The sequence below is a fragment of the Lissotriton vulgaris genome, unplaced genomic scaffold, assembly GCF_964263255.1.
Source record: "Lissotriton vulgaris unplaced genomic scaffold, aLisVul1.2 SCAFFOLD_241, whole genome shotgun sequence".
In the NCBI taxonomy this organism is placed as follows: Eukaryota; Metazoa; Chordata; class Amphibia; order Caudata; family Salamandridae; genus Lissotriton; species Lissotriton vulgaris.
Window position 1 is genome coordinate 2,200,331 of NW_028252742.1, and position 14,588 is coordinate 2,214,918.

The window sequence follows — 14,588 nt, forward strand, 5'->3', positions numbered from 1 at the left end:
AGTTCAATGTACCAATTCTTTCTGTTCTTGTTGGCAAGTTGCAAAGTTCCTTTAATGACTCGATTAACCCTCTCGACAACAGAATTACCTTGAGGATGATAAACAGCAGAAAATCTTTGCTTTATGCCTGCAGATTCCATAAAGACTTTCATAGTATTAGACTTGAACTGAACACCGTTGTCAGTTAGAATAAAAGCAGGTAAACCTTCCCTGATAAAACACTCATCCAAAAATGCTATGAAAGTGTCAGTGTTTACTTTATCAACAACTTTCAATTCGATCCATCTAGAAAATAAGTCAACTAAGACCAAAACAAATTTGATAGTCATCTTGCCACACAATTGGCCCCATAATGTCTAATGCTAATTCCTCCCATGGCAATTTGGGACAATTAAGAGATGACATTGGAGGATTAAGTGTCTTCTGACATTGAACACAATCCCGAACTGACCTTTCAATTTCCATATCAATACCAGGCCACCAGTACAAAGCTTTTATAATCCTTTTAGTTCTGGATATACCAGGATGTCCCTCATGCCCTATGGATATGATCTTCCGGCGTACAACTAACGGTGGCACAAGTTTGTCACCACGACATAAGAAATCACCATCAACACTGAGTTCATCCTTGACCTCCCAGAATGGCTTAAATTGAATATCAGATTTAGCTTGAACAAACCAACCTTGGTTGATTTTCGTCTTGATTGCTTCAAGTGTTACATCTTTGACATATTCAGAGTCCCATTCTTCCTTCGACAGACCTTGAGGATCAGAAAAAACTCCAGCAACACAACAATCATTCCATGAGTTCAAATCAATTTCTTTCATAGGTAAAGGTAACCTACTTAAGAAATCAGCCACCACATTCCTTGCCCCAGGCACATATTGTATGGTATACATAAAATCCTGAAGTCTCATAGACAATCTAGCAATCCTGGCTGATGCCCTGCACAAACCCTCCGTAGTGAGAAGCTTAGTCAAGGGTTTGTGGTCAGAACGCAAGATGAATTGTTTACCCCAAATAAATTTGCGAAAATGTTCCATTGACCATACCACAGCAAGAGTCTCACGCTCAATCACAGAGTATTTTTCCTCACAAGGCGATAAAGAACGAGAAGCGAAAGCTATGACGACTTCATCGCCTTGTTCAGTAACCTGTGACAGAACACTGCCTAAACCAACTCCGCTGGCGTCAGTGGTCAAATATGTTTTAGCAGAAGGATCAAAACCTTGTAGCATAGGTGCATTAACTATGGCATATTTAATTTCCTTAAATGCAGCTCTACATTTTTCATCCCATACAAAAGGTGATTTGTTCTTCATAAGAACGCGCATGTGAAAAGTTTTCTGTGAAAACTGATTAACAAACTTTGAGTAAAACTCAGCCAACCCAAGAAATGATCTAAGCTCATCCTTAGACTTAGGTTCAGGTGAGTTTACAATGGCTTCAACTAACTTTGCTTTTGGTTTTATACCCCCATCACAGATTTCATGACCGAGGTACGTAACAGACCTCTCTGAAAATTTACACTTGCTGAGTTCCCCAACTAAACCATTATCCGCTAAAATTTTTAAAACCTTTCTCAGGAGGTTGTCATGGTGATCTTTATCCTTCCCCATGATCAAAATATCATCCTGGAAGAAGATCACACCTTTGATGTTCCCAAAAAGATTGGCCATTAACCTTTGAAATACTGCCGCGGCAGAAGCCAAGCCAAATGGCATTCTTTTAAATCTAAAGCAGCAAAATGGAGTGGCAAAAGATGTTAGATGTCTACTCTCAGGATCAAGGACTACCTGATGATAGGCTGCAGATAGGTCTAAAGTGGAAAATACCTTAGCATCTTTAGTTAGAGACAACATTTCATCAATGCGTGGGAGTGGATATTGATCAACCAAAATTTGACTGTTCAAATATCTCAAATCCACACACAAACGGGCCTTTCCATTGGCCTTGCGTGCGACGACCAATGGAGAAATCCATTCAGCCGCTTCAACTGTCTCAATAATGTTAGAATTTAACAATTTATCTAATTCAGATTTAACCTCATCTTTAATGATGACAGGAATGTTCCTAGCTTTATGGATTTTCGGGACTGCATTGTCTTTTAATCTGATTTGATGTGTGAAACCCTTCAGTTTGCCAATAGTGCCAGTAAATACAGAGGGATAAACATCAATAACCCATTTTTTAGTGTCTTCACTTGTGCAAGAAACCAAAACCTGTTCCTTACTGTTAGGATCTAAAATTATGTGTAAACTTTTTTGATCCCTCCAACCCAAAACAGAAGGGCCATCCTTAGAGACATACAGTTTACAAGTAGCATGCCTCCCTTTAAATTTAAAAATCAAAAGTCTGAACCCTAAAATCTCAATAGTGTTGTCAGTGTAACTAACAGGTGAGTTATCAGAAGGTTCCAACCAATTTCCAATTTGGTTCACAAATTTCTGATCCCAAACGTGCTTATTCAGAATAGTATAGGGTGATCCTGAATCTGCAGCAAGCTGTGTAAGGATTCCACCTAATGAAACTTGGCAGAAGGGTTTACTAGAATCAATATCAGAAATATTCAACACTACTTTCTTTTTAACTACGTTTTGTACCAGTAACACTTCCTCATCAGAGGATGAGGTAAACTCCTGTCCAGCCTCTTGAATACAAGCAATGTTGCCTTTGGAATTCTTAAACATTTTCTTTTTACAAACCTTAGCAAAATGTCCCATGACCCCACAATTTAAGCATTTAGTGGTCTTAGCTGGACATTTAGGATAATGAGCAAGGTGAGAGTGACTACCAGAACCTCCAGAAAGCCGCCGCAAGACTGGTCCTCAACCTGCCAAAACACTGCCACATCTCCCAGCACCTGCGCACACTCCACTGCCTCCCCGTCGAGGCGAGAATCACCTTTAAGATGCTCACCCACGCACACAAGGCCCTCCACGGCACCGGACCAGCATACCTGAACAGCCGACTCAAATTCCACGCACCCCAAAGGACCCTACGATCAGCCCAGCTTTCCTACGCCGTGGTCCCCCGCACCAGAAAGACCAGATCGGGAGGCCGCTCCTTCTCCTTCCTCGCGGCCAAAGCATGGAACGCCCTTCCGCTCCACCTCAGACAGACAACATCGCTCCCCATCTTCGCAAGAAACCCCAAAACCTGGCTCTTCGACAGACCCCCTCCTTGATGGAATGGAACCTGCACCCCCCCCCCCCCCACCCCTAGCGCCTTGAGACCCTTACGGGTGAGTAGTCGCGCTTTAACAAACTCCTGATTGATTGATTGACACCTATAACACACAAGATCAGAACCTTTCCTTGTATCAAAAGTTTCTTTTCTAGGATTACCAGACCTGAAATCTTTGTTACTTTTAAGAATAAATGTTCCAGATCTTCAGCTCGATCAACGATGTAATTGCGGTGAAGTTACGAAGAAATTGGAAAGAAAACCAATCTATGATGGCCGCCGGCGTGACCTTACGTGAGGTCGTACCCACAATGCACTATGCGGTGAGGATGACGCAATGCAAAGATAGCCGTGGCTTGCGGCAACAAACAAAGGTTCGGAAGACAATGCTGCGTCGTTTGAAATCGCTGGTTGAGTAGCGAGGATGCCGCAGCAGTTTGTTAAACGGCACGATTCAAAGGACGCTGGTAGGAAGATGTATCAAAGCTGGGTATTAAAGAAAAAAATAAACAGATTCTCACCGCAATTGTTCTGAAGCGAGTTCATACACAGGAAAGATTAATTTTTCCAAAAGCGAGTTTTCTTTAAAGCTTGATCGAGGAAAATCGAGTCTGCAATAAATAAAAAAATAAGCAGGATCTTCAGAAGATTAGCAGTTTCCCTCGTCGCCAAATCTGTAGTGACTCCGGTACACAGGAATAGTTAAATATTCATTTATTCAATAAGATAAGTAGTACAGGTAATAAGGTGCTGCCAGCTTTAAGAAGAACTCTGGACTGACTAGCACTCTAAGTACAGCACAACATGACATACATACATTCCAAAAGTGACATATAAGCATTCTAACATTACCTAACCAAATCTAAGTAATACAAGCATCACTACAGGGAGACAAGAGTAATAAGCTGACTAAAAAAAAATAACATTTTGGAAATAGCAAGACCCATAGGGAATGCAAGATTAAGTAAAGCATGTGAAATGTAAGCAGGAACAACATAGGTACCTTAATGCTTTTACAGTTATTATTCAGAAGCCATTGAGTGTTTGTGCCTGAAAAGTTTGCCTGAAAAGTTAAGAACATGACTACCTATTTTAATGTCCATTGCTTATATCCTTACAAAACGTAAGCAGTATGGTTAAAAAAGACCACATCACTAAACAAAGAGCAGTGATACACATTTTATAAACTAAAATAAGGAAAACCACTGAAAAGGATCACATTAAACGTTTTCCACTTTACGCATCAACCAATTTTTGCAGTACCGCCAGGAATGGTGCGCTTCTTCTCCCAGGAAAATATTATTGTTCAAGACCAAAAAACGAAAGTAGAGCTACTCTGGCAAACTCTGTAAAGTGGCACTAATGTGTGTGGTTGTGAATAAAGCCGATCTGGCCACTTTGCGACTACTCTGTCGTGCTTTATTTAGTGTTTATTTTTTATTTTTCGTATCTTGAATCTTTTTTTTCCATCCTGAGCCTGCACTTTTGAATAGAAAAGTGTCTGAAAAAGATGACATTTGCAGCCAAAGTGTTTATTTTGTGTTTTGGATCCATTTCACAGTGGAACAACAGTAAAGGAATAGAGTGTAAGAGACATAGGGTTCAGCATGCGAGGAGGAGTAAGGCAGAAAGAGAGGGGAGAACAGAAAGAGGAAAAAAGAGAGAGGGGGAAGCGGCAGAGAAGGAGAAGTGAACACTGTTGTTCAAAGAAAAAAGAGAAAACAAAAGTAGCGCTTCAAAGGCAAAAATGTAAAGTGCAGCTAATGTGTTTGGTTGTGAATAAAACAAATGTGGTCACTTTTAGTCTTTTGAACCTTTTTTTCTGCACTTTGGAATAGAAAGATGTCCGAAAAAGACAGCATTTGCAGCCAAAGTGGTTCTTTTTTTGGGGGATCTATTTCACAGGGGTACAAATCGAGGAAAGAGAGGGTAAGAGTCATTTGTTGAAGTCATGGTTTTCAGCAAGTGAGCCGAGGTGCAATCCTAATGCCTTCGGAAGTCCTTGTTGGCAAATGTTAGCGCAGTGAGCTGCCACTTTGGAACTGGAGAACTGGTGCTCCCGTAAAGCGCTCCAATACCTCCGGTCGAGTTTGCGTTACAACTGCTAAAAATTAACAGGAAAGCAGTGCCTCCGTTAGTGTGTGTAGATACCGTAGCGCTCCCAACTGTGCCGGTCTAATTGCAAATTGAAATTAAACACCGTTTCATATTAGTGCACAGAGAATTCGCTCTGATTATAATACAAATGTCCTCATTGTAAAATGTTGCGCGGCAAGCTGCCACTTTGGACCTGGAGAACTGGTGCTCACGTAAAGCGCTCCAATACCTTATGGTCGGGTTCGTGCTACAACTGCAAAAAACGAAAGGAGTGTAAACTTTGGTAGCAATTAAAAAACAAGAAACATAAAAGTGGGCGCCGTGCTGACACATGAAGTGCGGCACCCATGTACATAAAAGTTATGTGTGCGGTGGCCCATGAAGCGGGTGCCGTGATGATCAAATAACAAGAACAGGAAATAAAACAATGGAACCATAAAAGTGGGGTACTTGTGTGGGAAAAAATGGCGCCTGTAGAGTGTGCGTAAATGATATCTATGCGAGTAAGGCAGTGCAAAAAGGTGAGGGAGAACAATGGTAGACCCGGGGGTCAAAACATAAGTATAGCAAGCCTATGTACACACTCGTTGTTATTACAAATTCTAGTAAGATGTTTGCTAAAATTCAATAGAAATTCAATGGACACATATATCACAAAATTGCGATTAATCTGTGTAGTTGTAATTTTCTTGTCTCTTTAAGCTGAAAATTGCCCAGCCAACACGTGTTTTGTCGTAAGGGATGCACCCTTCAACTTCTTCAGGGCTGAAAATATGTGCAATGGAACATAATATATCATGAAATCCTGACATTTTTCAATACAATATGATATGTTGACCACATACCATACACCAAGTAATGGAAACCCTGACTTTCAGTAAGTGCACGCAAAATTTACATTACACCAGTAATTAGTGTGGTGGGATAACATAGTCCTATGTAGAAGTAAACAAGATCTCAGTGGTACATATGGAAGGTCCAGGGCTAACAATTTCTTAAAACCCTTAGTACATCGGGTGACAATAATTATTGTTGAATACAGTAACATTGCTGGATAACACTTGTAAGAGACCGTTGTGACTGTGAAAAAAGTGAAGACCTAGAGGAGAGGAGGATCGCAGTATACTCAATTTTGAGAGAAGACCGCAAAAGTTTGAGTAGGGTCTAATATGAGCCCCAGAATACAGTGGCTGAGAGTGAGGGGTGTATACCCTCACCATTTGTGATTCATGCATACAACTTGATGATCATGCAATCAGGCAAGCGCAAACAGAAAAAAAAACTCCTAAGGAAACAGGTAAATTAAATCATGTGTAAGTATCTGACCACAAATTAGATGGTCCACAATATGAGTGAGAAGGTGTGAGAGAGTATCTCACCTCTATGCCGGTTGTAATTTCGTCCCGGCTGGTGTATAGATAAGATATGTAACCGACTATCACAAAGTCCCTATATTAATTCAAGAGCGGTTCCTGCGTAAATAAGGTAGACAGACACTATTATTTCAAGTGCTGTTGCACAATGACAGTCGCTATATAGTGTGTTCACAGCTCGAGAATCTCACCTTCTTATGTAGTGAAGGATCACAGTGTCCTGTAAAGTTTGTCCAAAATGTAGACTAATATCAAGTCCTCAAACTGCACTCTAAATGCGAGTACCTAAAGTTGTCCAAACAAACTCAGTGTAAGTAAGCAGGTAGTTCTCGATGACCCATGTAGTGCCCCGTACTTTGAGTGTACAGAATATTACCTTGTAGCGAGTGCGCTGCCTGTGGTAATCCCGCTCCGAGTTTCCAGTATGACCTGGAAGCAGTTATCCAGCGGCAGAACACCTCAGTTTAGGCTGAAATGAAATGGAGTGCTAGACCGCTAACACTCAAATTGCAATGCAGCAGTGTAAAAATACGGAAGAGAACCCAGTAGTGATCGCGCTGCATCCTTTTCGGCCATATACTCTTCAACATGCAACCGTGAATGCAAAGTATTTGAAAGCCCACGGATAGTCAAACATTACATTCTTCTGTTCCCAAAAAACTGAGATATATTGTGTGAGTAGGTAGCAGTGCTAAGTGATTGTGCATTAAAATCAAACGACGAGTGAGCCTGTCCGGCAAACATACATTGTGGATATTTCAACATTCACTTCATTATGTTACTATGTTATCAGATGTTAGTATACGGGGTACAAGTAGGTGGTTATGCTCTAGAGTAGGGACGATTAAAATGGATTGCATGAAGTTAATAGACGAGTGAGTCAATAGTGTAAACCTAATGTTTTAATATCATAAACATACTGGAGTGCACTGATTCATGTGAGTAAACATGATGACCACCGGCTAGCCTCCTCGTATTATAAGGAACAATGGTAGAGAAGAAGATTTCTATATTAACAACAACATACTAGTTGAAGATGTCAACAGAGAAGACAGTTATCTAACAAGCAAAGTTTGTGTGCCATGCATTTGACTTGACATCACTACATTGAACATGCATTTCTCAATTATAATCACACGGTTATTTCATAACAATCCTAAGTATATCTATGCAACATTCCCTCTGTATGATTCATGTAATATACATCCTAAATCCTGTATGTCATCATCTGGTTGTCTATTGTCATAAACCTCACTTCGGTCGGGCATGAGTCCTAGTTATGTCTAATACAGGCGTATGAACATGTTTGAACAAAATTATCTCATTTGAATGGTGATGTGGAGATAAATCAATCCCAAAGAAAATACTGCATCTCGTGGTCTGCGTTCAAGCCACATTCCACCGTTCAGAAACGCATAATCCATGTTGCCTCAGTGCCACGGAGTTTCAGGTCCCTGTTGCCCCCCCTTGGGTTCTGTGGAATTGATTCGATTCCTTAGAAGGATAATTGTTTATGGGATCCCAGTGCTGTGCTTTCCATAGCATGTACTGCCATGGAATATTTTTCATCACATTGTTTCAGCACCCTTGCATGTTCTCTGATTCTCTCTTTCAACATTCTGATAGTGCTGCCTACATACATCTCTTACACGTGCACTCAATGATGTAAACCACATACTTAGAATTACAGTTTATGTTCTGTCTGATCGTGTATTCATGTCTGTCCTGTCCAGCAACCTTCCTATTATCTGAGGCCCATCTACATACCCCACAGGACCCACATTTGTGGAAACCTAGTAAGTGTTGAGTGAGCCAGTTCAAATTTTTCATGTCATGTGGGACGCTTGGACTAAGGATAGTCCTCAGGGTCCTGCCTTTTCTGTACATTATCTGGGGTCTGTTGTTGGTAAATTCTTCCAATGATTTATCAGCTTTCAGAATATTCCAATGTTTGTTTAAGCTTTTAACTAGGATATTCGCCAGACCATTGTAATTGGTGACTAGTCTCACTGGCTGTTTCAATGTAGTGTCCTTTCTTTTATCCACTTGTGTCTCTCTTCTTGACAACATCAAAACTCTCTGTTCTGCTTTTGTTATGTTCCGAGGATTGTATCCTCTCGCCTTAAACTTGGTTTTCATTTCCCCCAGGCATGAGTAGAACTCACTGTCTTCACTGCAGTTCCTCCTTGCCCTAGTAAATTCTCCATATGGTATTGCCCGAATCTGATGAGGTGGGTGTGCACTGTTAGCTTGTAAAATAGCGTTACATGCTGTAGGTTTACGATGTAACTTGCTATGGCGTTTTCCATCCTTTACATATAGTTTATGTCTAAGATAATGATGTGTCCTAATGTAATGATAATTGAATTTGATGTCTAGTGTGTTTGTATTCATGTATTCACAAAATTCTATCAATTTATTTTCAGTGCCTGACCATAGTAGTCAGCAATTGTTGATGTATCGCCCCCCCAGTATATGATATGCTCATTCCAAGGACTACCTTTTTGGCTCCTTATCCATTCATCTTCCAAGCTCCCCATGAAGAGGTTAGCAACGGATGGGGACAATTTAGAACCCATTGCAACCCCTTGTTTTTGTTCCTACCACTGGCCATCAAACACAAAACAATTAATATTGCATTCAAATACTTTGCAATCACGGTTGCATGTTGAAGAGTATATGACCGAATAGGATGCAGCGTGATCGTGACCCGGTTCTCTTCCAGGTTTTAACACGGCTGCATTGCAATTTCAGTGTTAGCGGTCTAGGGTTCCATCTCATTTCAGCCTAAATGGAGGTGTTCTGCCACCGGGTAACTGCTTCCGGACAAGGACAGCGCACTTGCTATGAGGTAATATTCTGTAGACTAGGAGTATGGGGGCACTATATGGGTCATCGATAACTACCTGCTTATTACACTGAGTTTGTTTGAGCAACTTTAGGCACTCTCATTTGGAGTGCCGTTTGAGGACATGATATTAGTCTAAATTTTGGACAAACTTTACGGGACACTGCGATCCTTCACTACATAAGAAGGTGAGATTTGGGGGCATTATTTTCGAGCTGTGAACTCACTATATAGCGACTGTCATTGTGCAACAGCACCTGAAATAATAGTGTCTGTCTACATTATTTACACAGGAACCACTCTGTAAATAATATAGGGACTTAGTGATAGTCGGTTACATATTATCTTTACACCAGCCGGGACAGAATTACAACCGGCGGAGAGGTGAGATACTCTCTCACACCTTCTCACTAATATTGTGGACCATCTCATTTGAGGTCAGATACTTACACATGATTTAATTTACCTGTTTTTTTTTTACTGTTTGCGCTTTCCTGAAAGGTAGGGTACTCTCCGCCGCACTATCCCATGATCACCAAGTTTTATGCATGAAACATATATGGTGAGGGTATACACTCCTCACTCTCAACCACTGTATTCTGGGGCTATTATTAGACCCCACTCAAACTTTTGCTGTCTACTCTCCAAATTGAGTATATTGCGATCCTCTTCTCGTCTAGGTCTTCTCTTTGGTCACGATGGTCTCTTACAAGTGTTATCCAGCGATTTCACTGTATTCAACAATAATTATTGTCACTCGATGTACTAAGGGTTTTAAGAAATTGTTAGCCCTGGACTTTCTATAGGTACCACTGAGATTTTGTTTACTTGTACATAGGACTATGTTATCCCACCACACCAATTACTGGTGTAATGTACATTTTGTGTGCACTTACTGAAAGTCAGGGTTTCCACTACTTGGTGTATGGCATGTGGTCTACACATCATATTGTATTGAAAAATGTCAGGATTCCATGATATATTATGTTTCATTATACATCTTTTCAGCCCTGAAGTCGAAGGGTACATCCCTAATGACGAAACACGTGTTGGCTGGGCAATTTTTGGATTAAAGAAGCAAGAAATTTACAACTACACGGATTAATCTCAATTTTGTGATGTATGTGTCCAGTGAATTTCTATTGAAGTTTAACAAACGTCTTACTAGAATTGGTAATTAACTTAAGCGTGTGCATAGGCTTGCTATACTTAGGAAATAAAACAAGTAGTCCCTACAGGAACACAATAAACACCTACAGCGTCAAGATACTGTAGTTGTCTGGTGTTCCTGATGTTCCTGAGCAAAAAACGGAAGTGTTGTATCAGAAACGCCAACCAATGAGGAGCCAGCAAAGAAGAGCAACTCAGGAGTTAACCAATGGCAAGCAGCAGGTGGGATTAAACTCTGCATAGTGATTACAGCAGGGCTTGCAGATCGTGCATGCGCACTGCCTAGGCTCGACGAAAAAAACGAGATCAATGGGTTGTTGAGGCTACTGGTGATGTACTGGGGTGTTTTTGCCCCCCCCCCCCCCCCCCCCCAACCCCCTCTGTGGGCATCTCCTGCATGCAGCCTCAAAAGACAAGCTGGAACTCCACTCTCTGCAGTGGTTTCCAGCTTGCCTTGCCTTCCACTGTGTGATTTCGGCTCCTCACCGGATGAGCGTGTGAAAGGAACCGAAATCGTGTGGCGCACGGTGGCACCATGTGAGTTGGCAGGCCTGCATTTGTGGAGGAACCATTCCAGATTAAGAAACAATTGAACTGTCAGATGTAAATAAAGAGTGATGTGTTGAAAACCTGACATTCAAAGCCATAAAGAGACTGTCTTTTCAGGGGGGAAATGGCACTATAGAATCCCTGTGGAGAGAACAGGCCCCCTATCTAATAGTTGGAGGTAACCTGCTCCGTAAACCACCAGTAGGTATGCCTCTGTTTAATGCTATTTGTATGTATTCTCCGGTTGTTTTGAGGGTTGGGAAAAAAAACTTATAGCTGGAGTTTATGTAACCAATTCCCATAAGAACCACAGGTGGTGATGTCCAGTTTTCTTCCCAAGCCTCAGTTTCCCTATATTAAGTGAACTAACTCTGAAAAGACTGTAAAGAAGAAATATCATGTTTGACATTAAGTGAATAGGATTAAATTCCCCTGCACTGAAGAAGTTTGTGAAATTTGTGCTTTCAGGCTCCAGTTACATTCCAGGATGTCGTTGCCTATTTCTCAGAAGAGGAGTGGAAGTTGTTGCATGAATGGCAGAAGGACCTTTATGAGAATTTGATTAAAGAAATTCAGGAAGCCTGGAATTCTGTAGGTAAAGTTGGACTGTATTGTTTTTAGTGGATTACATTTATGGAATACCAAGCGTCGTCCCCATTCAAAAGCTGAATTTCATGTCTGATTTATAAAATATTATTCCAGGTCATACAAATGGGAGGCACTTACAGGCAGTGATTGGCTGGAAGGAATGGGCCCAGTAATGACACTTTATTCTACCACCAGTTAGTACTTACCTAGGAGTGCCACATCTTGTCATAATATTAACAGTGCAATTCTAGGAAGAAGTAGTGGAGCCCTTATTCACATTCACGCTTTTTCTCTAAAGGTTCTTAAAATCTCATAACTGCTTTTATTTGCAGAGCGCAAATAATATTGGAAGAGGCCCCATTACATTTTTGAAGATTTATTTACGTTCATCCAAATTAGCAATTCATTTTCTGATTCTGGAAATTGCGCACTTCAATATTAGGCATATTAGGCAAACTGACAAAGTAACTTTCTTATACAATAGTACCTAATCAACATATGCATATCTTTCCTTTTTACTAAACTGAACAAATCTATACAAACAGGTGTCATTTATTTTCTTTAAAGAACATTCTTGTCTAATTTACAAAGAGCCAATGTGTTTTTCATTGTTTACGGTGATTTTTTTCATGCTTTTACTCAAACGAGTCTTGCTACGTAGATTTGCGCAGAAGTAAAAAGACCCAGCGTTGCACTTGCTGCCAGTGACTGGAGATTATGATATGTTTGTAAACACGACAGAGTGCTGTGAATGTTGTTCACTTTCCATTTGTCAATATCTTATTATAGGCAAGCAAGCAGTCAAAATCATAATAATGGTTTTGGAGCCATTGACTATGGATAGGACCTTGTAGCCCACAACGTCCAAAACTCTACTTCTCTGAGCCAATGTACACACACAAGCTTGTCTTATTATCTCTTCTCAGTGGCCTACTTTTAAATACACTCAGTTCTCGACATTAGCACTCTTTGTGTTGTTTCTAGTCGGTGACTAACTGATGTTGGTGGAATTGCACGCTTCCATCAAATACTGTGTTCAGTTGTAACACTGTGCAATGATTGATTACTAGTTAAACTATGCTTTGAGTGATTAATGTATTGTTTATTCTTTTCTCTCAATATCAGGTCCTCGCATTGCCACATTTATTTTTTCATTAAGACCTAAAATGAAGGAAGACTTGTTCCCCACGGACTACCACGTAATCAAGATAAAAGACAGTGCTTGCTCAAGTGAGTCACACAATAATGGTGAAATATGAAACTTAAAAGTTCAGATACAGCAACTTCCTAGAGAAATAATATTTACTTAGTTAAACGAGGAAATGTAACACTCACCTGAGACCCATGTATATTTCATGAATACGCACGGCCACTGACACCACTAACATGTGCATGCTACTTTACATAATTGATAAGATTATATATTCCATTAATATTGCTTAAAACACGATGTGTGATCTGTTTTATTTTTAAAGTATTTTATTAACAGACTGATAGGGAAGACATATCAATGTACATATAATGAAAAAAAACATAATTGTTTGCAAAATAAATGTAGAACGCTCCCTAACAGAAGCATGTTTCAGTTTCCACTTGGAACACATTACAGAGTAATTCATTTTGTTCATACATAAAACAGGAATACCAAAAATATTGTAAATGTATACAGCAACAAAGTATCTATCCAACAAAATAAGTTACTGTCCAACACACACAAAAAAAAGGAAAACATTTTTTTTTTAAGTAGACACAGGGTCTTCAATAAAGTTGCCCCAAATTTTTCAATTTTTTTTAGTGAGCGAGCTCCTCTAAGTTTAGCTAGCCCAAGTTCCATGGAGTGAATTTCATTAACTAATGACCACCATTCCCAAATGTTAGGAGATTTGGGGCAGATCCAGGCTCTAGCCAATATAAGTTTAGCACAAGATATAAGAATCGTTATCAGAGCAGACTGGCGGAGGGAAACAAGATGTATGTCAAGTAGTACAATCGATACAGTGAGGACGGGTAAGAAAATCTTTTTGATTTCCAAAGCTTTAAATACTTCCCCCCCCAAAAATCCTTTAAGGTTGGGCAAGAGAACAACATGTGTCCCAAATCTGCTGCGTAAGCGAAGCATTTGGGACGGTGACGTTTAGTACGATCCCCTTGGATGTTGTTAGGGGACCACTTGGAGATCTTTTCCGGTGTGTAATATAGCATGCATGTTGTACGAAACTGTTGTAGTCTTAGGCTAGATGATCGTACTGCGTTATTAATGTTGGATAAAGAGCATGCAATTTGTTTAGAAGTTATATTTAGGCCGGTTTTGCTAGTCCATTTTTCAGCTAGTTTTGGACAGTCATCAGTTTTAACAGCACAAAGATATTTGTAAGCCTCACTTATCACTGATTTATTTTTAGTAGAATATATACAGGTCCAAATATCTCAATCTAGAATATTATGTAATTGATTCTTTCTTATTAAAAAATTGTGTATTTGTAAGTATTTAAATCTCATTGTTTCCGTCATATTATAAAGAGTTTGGAGAGTATGGAAGTCTAAAAACCCTAGTATGCCGTAAAGTTCTCCCAAAGTGTTACTACCATGGGCAGACCATCTGAGGGCCGTTCCATCATTGAAAATTCCCGGAAGACCCAGGTTGCCCCATAGCTGCAGTTTCGGATGGTAAAAAGAAGTTTTACAGTAAGCCAAAATGTTACCCCATATCCTAACAATATCTTTGGCGGTCTTAAATTTCACCCTCTTATAGTAGTTAGGGTTGTTAGCTCGCAGT

General features: G+C 40.1%; 1 long non-coding RNA gene across 1 annotated transcript in view; it reads left to right on the forward strand.

The window, feature by feature from the left end:
- LOC147662043 (uncharacterized) overlaps nt 1-13,527 on the forward strand; it is an 82,204-nt gene extending 68,677 nt beyond the window's left edge. The window contains exons 2-3 of the long non-coding RNA XR_015305992.1: nt 11,693-11,819; nt 12,938-13,527. This is a non-coding gene — a long non-coding RNA (uncharacterized LOC147662043). The remainder of the gene's footprint in view (nt 1-11,692; nt 11,820-12,937) is intronic.
- Nucleotides 13,528-14,588: the final 1,061 nt, after the last annotated feature.